The following is a 9819-nucleotide window of genomic DNA, read 5'->3' as shown; positions in this document are numbered from 1 at the left end:
CCCACCCCCCAAAGCTGGCTTCCCTGTCTGTCTTCAGGGAAGCTGGAGGAGCTCAAAGGAGAAGCCTGGGAGTGTTGGAGGAAGGGATGAAGACACGGAGGGGGGAAATGTACGAAGGAGAGACTGAAGGGTTGTCCAAGAGCGGATCGGCTGCCACACCGTAATGCCACTCATAACTGAATAAAGACGACGGACGCTCAAACCAGACGGGCTACTTTCTGTTTTCTTTTTTTTCTCAATGGGTTTACTTGAGGTTAAAACACTTGGCTTTGAACCTTTCTACTTTACTCATTAAGTCAGCGCTGCAGGTGCAGACCAGTTACACGAGGATTTTAGAGCTTTGTAAAGAATGAAAAGACGCTTTTATCATGCGCTGCAAGTGGGCGTACTGTCTCAGCTTCTGATAATGAAGCGGTTTTTAACTAAATATGATGTTTTAGAATATTACTGATATTAACATGCTTAGTAATGCTGTCTAAGGTGGTGGTTTAGTGTCTGGTGAACAGAGCACCAGCCTAGAGGCCAAGTTGGTCTTGTAATAAATAAAACCTGGCACTGATCTCCAATCTGTAGCTGTGTCTTAAAGCTGGAGCTGCATCCTTCAAAGGCGGCCAAACTTTTTAAAATGCAGCCATCTTTTCCTGCACTGCAATGGATCCACAACCTGTCCCAGGCGGCTGTGGCTCAGGTGGTAGAGCGGGTTGTCCACTAATTACAAGGTTGGAGGTTCAATCCCTGGCCCCTCCACAGTCGAAGTGTCCTTGGGTAAGACACTGAACCCAAAAAGTTGCTCCCAATGGCAGGCAGGCCCCTTGCATGGCAGCTCTGTCGCCATTGGTATATGAATATGATCTACTCTCAAATGCTCTGGATAAAAGTGTCCACTAAGTGAAATTGTATAAATGTCCCGAGATTGACTTCCCACTGTTAACTATTGGAGTTTTTCCAAAAAAGGTGCTACCTAAACGAAGTAGCAGCCAGAGTGTTTGGTTTCAATACAAGTGTTAAAACTATTCAACAGGAGCAGCAGGGAGGACCAGTTGGTGATGCAAATGTCAAGTCCTCTGTAGGCTAGACTGTCCCATTTAACAACGCCCAGTTTTGCTTTTGCAGACCTAACTTTCATGAACCACATCCTACCAAGGCTGCAGCCCCTCAGTTGCTAATTTGTCAGTATGTCTAATACCTGACTGAATCTGAGCATATACAGTGTAGCATCAGCTTTGATGAAAGAATCAGAACCCTATCTGAAGTGAAATATTATAAATGGCACTACTAAGTGACTTTACATTTGTTGCTATGATATTATAATGATGTTGCTGCTCTTTTACTGACTTTTTGTTGACACAGTCTAATATTTTGGAGCCAATCTCACCCTGTAATCTGAGCAGCTTCTTTTTAACTTTCTTGCTGTTCTTCATCTTCTTTGAATTCAGAGTAAAAGTTGAGACGGATGACAAAGAATGAAAGCTGACTGAAGGGCAGAGATCACAAAGATATTAAAAGCAATGAAAATAGCTTTAGAGTTAGAAAAGGGCTCCATAAAGCCGGGGTATGGAACTTGATGTTGTTACCTTGTCACATGTTGAGCAGTGGAACCAATCTAAAAGTTTAGTGTATCTTTGCGGTTTCTTTTACCTTCACCATTCTCCTGTCAAACAATGGTAGAAGATGTGTGAAGGCATCCATGTACTCCTGGGTGATTCCTTCTCATTTTTTTATTTTTTATTTTTTGCCCAAAGAGAACTTCAGAGTGAGACGTCTAAGTGATGAGATGTTCAAAGGACTGAGTGACTGGCTAAACTGACGTAACACTTCCTGACATTTGCTGGAGATTTTTCGCCGTGTTTCCCCCACATTTCCTCCTGAGTGGAGTAGTACTCACAGTTTTTCCCTCAGGGAAAACACCAGCAGCCAAGACTGTCAGGTTAAATTTACCCCTGAGAAACTACCTGTTCATACAAGCAGCGGGGAGAAAAAAAAAAATGACAGAATTTTTTCTGACACTGTCTAAAAAATGTTTTCAGTCTCGCGCTCGTCATAAATAAACTGCGATCACGATGCATTTGAGGCGATCATATCGAAAACATCAGCGGCGAGTGGAAGTTGTTGTCAATCACTCATCTCTGTTTATTCCCAGGATGCAGCGACAACATCATACGCTCGAGTGCGCTTTGTGTCGGCATCGCAAGCGATTCGTTGAAGCGCGGTCAGGATCTGAATAAAGAAAACTCACTATTTCTTGTGATCAGTATAAGAGCAGGTAGCTGTGACATGTAGCTGTGACATTGATGGATTGTGACTCATTAGTGGATGCAACAAGAGCACTAATTACACTGTGTTTTAAAATATACTTTGACTGGTAATTGGTGATCAATGCAACCCTATGTATCATTTTCAACTTTCTGTGCCACCAGATTTTCTCCAGATGTCCTTAAAGAAACCATCCACCTGAAATGCACCCAAAGTGGAGGTGGAGGAGGTAACGAGGTGTGAAAAGAATGCACCTATAAAAAGCGAAAAACCCAATTTACCTGCTATTACCTTCGAAGTAGTTACCTTGTGCGGTGATGCTCTGCTCCCAGTGCTCCTGCCACGTCCATGTTTTGCAAGTGTGTCAATCACATTTTGCAGTGCATGCTGGATCTCCTCCACTATGTCAAAAGTTTCAATTTGAATTTCATTTTGGGAAAGAGGAAGAAGTTGCTGGGAAGCAGACTGGGTGAGGAAGGAAGGGTGAATGTGTTGGTATGGTCAAAAAAAAAAACCTCATGTATTTTCAGTGCACTGTGATGGCACGCGTCACATTTCGGGTCATTTGCATCGAATGTTCTGCCTCAAACCCCTCAGGATGTTACAGTGGAACTTGACAGTTTGACCCTGGGGAATAAATTTACAGTGCACAACCCCGTGAATGTCAAACACAATGACAAGCAGGCCACTGCTGACCTGATGCTCCCTCCTCGGTCTTGGGGACATCCGGCTCTTCCATTGAGGGCTGAGGCTGTTTTATCTGTTGGTTGCAGCTGTAGAACCAGCTCTCGTGATGATCCTCGACATAAAGGTTGGGTCAGTCTGACGCCGAATTTGATCTCTAGTATGAGGTCCATGGTGAAATTGCAAATGCGGACCTGAAAGTAGTCAGAACAGGAATTTCTACACATGGCAAGACGAGTATGTGTTTTTTTTGTGTGTGTGCTTTTTATAGAGGCAGTCTTGTAATTTTATAATTGCACCTCAAATGAAATATTGAGGGAAAGCTTGACTTTTAGTCTCTTGATAAATTCTTAAATCCTTCCTGAAAGATAGTCAAGGATATTCTTTTTTTTTTTTGTAATCTATTTTTCAAAGCACTCTGTTAAGTGAGCCACAGTTAATGGGTTTTGGACCACACATCCCAGCTCGCTCTCTGCACAAACAGCAGTAGAGATGTTAGCCATGCACTCTCCTCAAGAGGGATGAGCCCCCTTTTTTTAATATATAAAAGGAACTTACAGTTCAATAATATATTCTCTAATCTCATGCAGTATTTAAAGAACACATGATTTATTTTCTCTACGCACTTAGCCGCGTCTATTTTAAGCTCTCAAACAAACTTAACACTCTGTTCCCCTCTTCTTCGCGCCGCTCTCCTGCTAATCAGTCAGCAGATGTGTGGGAGGGATAGATGCCACTTTCTTTCTCCTCCCTCCTGTCGTCCTGTCACTCCCCCTCTCCTCTTTTAATGCCATCTGAATTTCTTTCAATTTTTGGGTGGCGGAAGTCTGAGAAAGAAGGAGCTGTTGTCATGTGAGCAGACACCCAGCGGGATTCGGCCCTCCCTCCTCCCCTCCACAAACCTGCTCTCCGTCCTGATGAAATTATTTATTCATATTCATGTGCTCATTAATGAACCGTGTCCTTTTTTTAGCAGATGTGAAGTTAGCGTGTTTTACCGTAACATTTCATTGGTCGTCTGAGCATCTTTCCCTGCCATGAGCCAAACATCCAGCCAAGATCTAAATTTCCTTCTCTTTGTCCTCCTTATTTGCAGGCGGCACACGGACGTTAGCAGACACTTCTGTGGGCAGTTGTGCTTATTATACTACTTTCTAATACATTTGAAGTCTGATGTGTTCCATACATGTGCATCTCTGTATTCAGTGCATGCACGCTGTGAATCAAATCAAAATGACCCGTATTGGTTTAGCAGCAGAAACACCAGCTTTATTCCACCTTCACTTCTTAATCTGTCCTTCTGCTTCTCTCTCCAATGCCAGCCTCCATCTCTTTGCCTTTCTGATTTGATCAGAACGGGACAAAAGGACAAAACTCGTGTTTCATGTTAGTCGTTACACATGCACCTCTCCAACATGTCCTGATGAATGAATAATTTGAGCTAGAGGTCAGCTCAGGTGAACTTACTGTGCGCTATGGTAGCCAGAGCTCAATAGAGCTGCTGACATTGGTTCTTTGTCATTAATTTCTTTAGCGGGAAATGGAAGGATTTTTATTAAATGTTTCAGCGTGAGGCACATTGGAACACTGTGTAGCTGCTCGTACTGTGTGACTTAAAGAGCAGTGGAGCTGGAAAGCATCGGTGTACTGCTCCATCACGGATAAGGAGTGGAGATGCTGGGGATTGAACCCAGGACCTCATACATGCGAAGCATGCGCTCTACCACTGAGCTACATCCCCCTCTGTTGGGAATGCTTTGATCAATTAAAATATAGATCTGAAGGTGATGGAATGGTGGCAATGCTGTAACCTATTTAGCAATCGTAATAAGTATCAGTAACTGATACAGGGTGAAATATGAAAGACTCAATACTGATTCTAACTAAAACACATTGTATGTGCTCGGGATGGTATCAACATTATGATCAGTATCAGCCAATATAAAATGTCAAACTGTTCCTTTTTTTTTTTTTTTTTTTTTTAGCAAAGACTGGTCAAACTACTATTGTCGCGACATGAAGAGAAGATTTTCTCACAGAGGGAAGATGAAGGGTTCATTTCCAAAATGTTATATACCCGTTTACAAGAGAAAAATCATCCTGTTCATTATTCAGTTTGAAGATCTCTCCTCTTCTTCCTCCCATGGATTTAATCTGCTAAAGATGTGTCAAGTATGTGGCATTCATTTAGGCAATTGAGTAAAAGTAGAAGCAGTAGCTTTGCTTTTCAAATGTTGGATACGTCATTTTGGAACAAATCTCTCCGACAGTAAGCTGCAAGGTGGCATTCAACCGTGTTAGCATTGTAAAAAAAAGGCAGCTGATGTAGGTTTTAAATATTGGCATCAGCCCTGAATGATCAGTGACGGGTGGATAACACCTGTCAGATAAAAGTTTACAATTTTCTTGAGGATGTTAAGTGAAAAATAAATATTTACGTATAGGTTAAAGTAGCTTTCTTATAGGCACCTGCCATCATTGTAGCTCAAAGGTGAACATTTGCCTTGTAACAAACATGAACATTACTGCAATTCAAATAAAAACAGATTACAAAAATTACTAGAATAAAGGATAATCACAACACAGATACAAGTGGGTTGATCCCATTTAGGAATAGATGAATTTTTGTAGATTTTTTTCTTTCCACAGGGAATTTTATGTACAAGACTCTCTAAATTTTTTATAAGTTAAGTGTGTATAATGCACACTAGAACCTATGTTATGGTTGTCTGTAAATCTTTTGTTTGTGTAGCTTCAGTTACTGACATAATACGATGCAGATCTACTTCAGCTGCTACAAGACAATTACATTTACATCAGATACAACTTGTACGCTGCAGTAATTACGGCCTCATTCAAACAGCATGAACAATCAGCTTTCATATTTCTTCTCATTGTTAATGATGTTCAGGTTAAACAAGAAAAAATACTTTCCCCCTCGTTGTCAGTATAACTGATTGAACTGTATTTGTAGCACAGTGTTCAACATGTCAGACGGGACTTCTATGGCTGCAGACAGCCGACCGTATGCGCAGTGAATTATTTCATCAGCGATGTATAGTACAGTATAATCTGTGTAATCAGCCCCTGAATCAGCTGAATGAAATAATCTGTTCCCTCCACATAATCACCATCTCTTCTCCTTTCAACTCTGGCTGCTGTGTAATTATTCCAATGTGATCTTACACAGTCTGACTGAAATGTAAATTTTTTTTTTCCTGTAAATGAGTGTGCGAGGTGTAAAATGTAGCCGTCACTCCTCACATTGTACTGCTGAGTTAAAACTGACGGTGAATTTAAATGGATAAAACTCTCTTCTCTGGAAAAAAAGTAAACTATGTGCATGGAAAGTGTGAATTTTGCTATATTGACTCACTTTATAATCATAATAACAGTATTTGCACAGTTCATACAATCAATGAAAGAAAGAGAATAAAACATTTGAAATGAAAAACAATTGAGAAAAGACAAAAAAATAAAATAAAATAAAATAAAATAAAATAAAATAAAAAATCCACAATAAAAGTAATGAATAGGATTGATGGAAGTGGCTGCACTGTTAAAAAAAAAAAGAATGTTTAAAAAAATGTTTTTTTCAACAATTAGCTGTTATTAACAAATTTGACCTTTTTTTTCAAATTACAATAATAACTAATAAAATCACAGCATAACAAAACAAATATGTAAATAATGTCCACTTACAAAAAAAAAGACAGTATTTTTGTAAATGGTAATTTGTTCTTTTATAAAATTTGACTATAAAATTACACAATTTTTTTACAGATACATTTTTTAAACTGTTATTTTACAAGTTTTCTATGTTTGGTTAATTTACAGATAATATCACATAAAATCACATTTTAAAAAAAAGTATTAATTTGCACGTTGGCTGTATTTTAAAAATATTTTTCTGTGACCGCAAAATGAGACTGTTTTGCTGTGTTTAAATCAACTACAAATGTAATTATTTTACAGATATTTGCAATTATTTTCTTAAACGTTGCACTATTCACAGTTTTTAAAATGTTTTTAAATGTCAGATTTTTACAGTTTTTTTCATGGAATTCTTTCCTCCTGGTGTACAGCAGGTGTGTAAGTGGTGCATATGTGTGTTATGTACGCACCACTGCAAACCTGAAAATAGGTCAGTCTTCTATTTGTATTTTTTATGGGAGGTGGGTCGTAGTCGCCTCTTTGACATTTATTTGCCAGGACCAGCTGACAGTTGTTTAGTGACTGCAGAATCTACCAAAGTCTGTAGATGTCAACTGATCCAAATTACACAAAAAAACCAAAGTAACGTGTTCTCTTAGTTTTGCTGAGAAGACACGCTGCTGCATTTTGGATCATCTGTAGTTTGTTTAACGATTTCTTTCGAAGGCCAGAAAACTGAGCATCAAAACAGTCAGCTCTGCTGGAAATTAAAGCATGAATAAGGCTTTTCCTTTGACAGGAAAGGTTGCTCAGGGGCAATGTTTCCAAGATGATGAAATGCATTTCTATTGATGTTTCTCATCTGAGTTTCAAAGGAGAGGTCACAATCAAAGATGACACCAAGGTTCTTTGTTTTGGGCTTGAAGCGAGATCACAGTTAATGTGTAAATAAGTGGAATAAGTTTAGGAACACATCAAGTCAAGGTCAATTTAGGAATTTAAGTATTTGGAATTAGATTAAAGGTGGCCTTTGCCAGATGTACAAACGAGATCAAATCCACCAGCCTTGCAAGCAGGTGTAATGTTTAGCATGTTAGCCGCTTTAGTTTCGCAGTAATCAGTACGAAGCATAAAGTGCAAGTGAGGCTAATTTTTGCCTAAAAAATGTGCCGTAACTTCAGGATGTTGTAACAAGGTGTCAAAATAAAATGGATTCAGCGCTGTGGAGAATATAAACACAGCCTCAGTACTAAAGCTGGACTCCGTACAGTTGTACAGTCCCGGCTCCGGCACAGCCAGAGCTTTCTTCTCCCTCAAACAATGAGCGCTTTGACACTGAAAGGCCCCTCAGCAAAGCAACTCTGAAATGGGAATATTCCACATCTGCTCGGGCCCACATTGCAGCACAGTTATAAACCCAACAGAGGCAACCCCAGCCAGAGTCAAAAGCTGTGGCAGCGTTTACTGTAAAGGATTTAAATCTCTGCGCTATCTGCCACCCACAGCAGTTTATCTCCCAGCGCTGGGAAACTCTGCTTACAACAGTGTTCCTGCAATAGAAAATCTACTGTGAAATCTGCCACAGTGATGTAACTTGAATGTCATTCCTCCTTGAAATGCACATTTATCCTTACTGTAAAACATGTAAACCGTCTAAAGTGCTGCTAATGATGCCCAGTGCACCACCCACCCCCTCACTCCTTTCAACTTAAGACTTCTCTTCTGACTGGATGGGAATCAAAACATGTTGTGTGGAAGAGCTTAGCACACAAAGGCTCTGTCTTATCGCTTTGGAGGTCAGCTTTTATCATTAAGAAGCAATGACCCCAATTGCCTCACATGCTGCTGGCCTGTAGGTAAACAGCTTGTCGCGAAAACACACACAACACCAGGACTATGAGTTGAAATCCACTACTAATAGAGAGATGGGAAGGTTAATATTTTCTATTTAAAAAGCATTTGGAACCTTCACAAACCCACTGAAAGCAAAAAAAAATGTCCAGTTTCCTCAAAAAAGCAAACCAAGTTTAGCTCCTCTGGGGAATTATGATGCATTGTCCCTCGATGGTTGAAATAAAATAGCCATATTTGCTATGAAAGCAGCGAAAAAGTGGAGTGTACTACAATGGAAGTCTGAATCACCACCTACACAACAGCAGTGGAGGAACGGGGCTCTTATATACCTCAGAGAAACTCTTGTATTGTGAGCAAAAAATTGGGGCTGTGACACAAAAAAATTGAGATAATTATAAGAGGACACCTGAAACATAGACGCAAATGCCGGTGCAGGAATGAAATAATGACAGCAGACAAGAAATAATCACTAAAATAAGTATAATAGTCGTATAACCAGTGAACTCAGCATAATAGAAGTGATTGGATGTTATTAGCGAGAGTGTTACGGAACTCTAACGAATCAAATAAGCTCTATGAAACGATGATATGTCAAAATGATTGTGGATTTCTGGCTTTTATTTTGAAAGTCCTCAGCGAACAAAAGAACAAAAATACCACTTTGTCATAATCGTCGTTCCAAAGTGACTGATTTTGCTGGTTTCTGGCCACACCTGTAGATTAGATGATTCACCATGTAAGCGGCTGTAAACCTCAACTCAAATGGGATGTAAGTCGGTATTTAAATTTGCTTCCTCTTCCTCTGCACCCCCACATTCAAAATCCTGTTTTTCAGATTTATACGCTATGGATCACAGAGTTTTTCTATATTTATATATATATATATTTTACACTAGTCATGTATTAATGTCACAGTGAGCTGAGGAGCGTCACTTTGTACCGAGCACTTGTTTCTTCAATTAGATCTCAGCGGGGTGGAGGGGTACAATGTCGTACTCGCCCCGGGCTCTCTCCTACTCTCTCTGCTTCTCCACACAGTTGGAGTGGGTTAACAGGATTAAGGGGACATGCATTGGGTTGGGTGGAATGCCGAGTACGTTGGCATTGACTCCATCGTGGTATGCAGTCGGATAACGTTCAGGGAACTCGACGCGTCGTGTATTTAGGTCAGATTCAGAAATTGCATACATTAAACACACACAAATCCGCCCATGGGATGATAAAGGCTTACGATTGAGGGGAAGAGCGCAGATAAATAGATTCAGGACACAACAGAAGCGAGTACATGCGTTTGCAGTATGGCATAAATGTCAAATGACTCAAAATTGTAGCACCTTACAGTAACTGTATTACCTCTAAGCTGAACAGTTGAGA

The 9819-nt window shown here is 40.0% G+C and overlaps 1 non-coding gene across 1 annotated transcript; it reads right to left on the bottom strand.

Moving 5' to 3' along the window:
* Nucleotides 1-4606: 4606 nt before the first annotated feature.
* Nucleotides 4607-4678, bottom strand: trnaa-cgc (transfer RNA alanine (anticodon CGC)). The gene has a single exon. It is a non-coding gene; the product is annotated as a tRNA-Ala (tRNA).
* Nucleotides 4679-9819: the final 5141 nt, after the last annotated feature.

This window comes from Stegastes partitus, unplaced genomic scaffold (genome assembly GCF_000690725.1).
Source record: "Stegastes partitus isolate 25-593 unplaced genomic scaffold, Stegastes_partitus-1.0.2 Scaffold781, whole genome shotgun sequence".
In the NCBI taxonomy this organism is placed as follows: Eukaryota; Metazoa; Chordata; class Actinopteri; family Pomacentridae; genus Stegastes; species Stegastes partitus.
The sequence above is the reverse complement of the archived record's forward strand: the minus strand, read 5'-3'. Positions and strand labels throughout refer to the sequence as shown.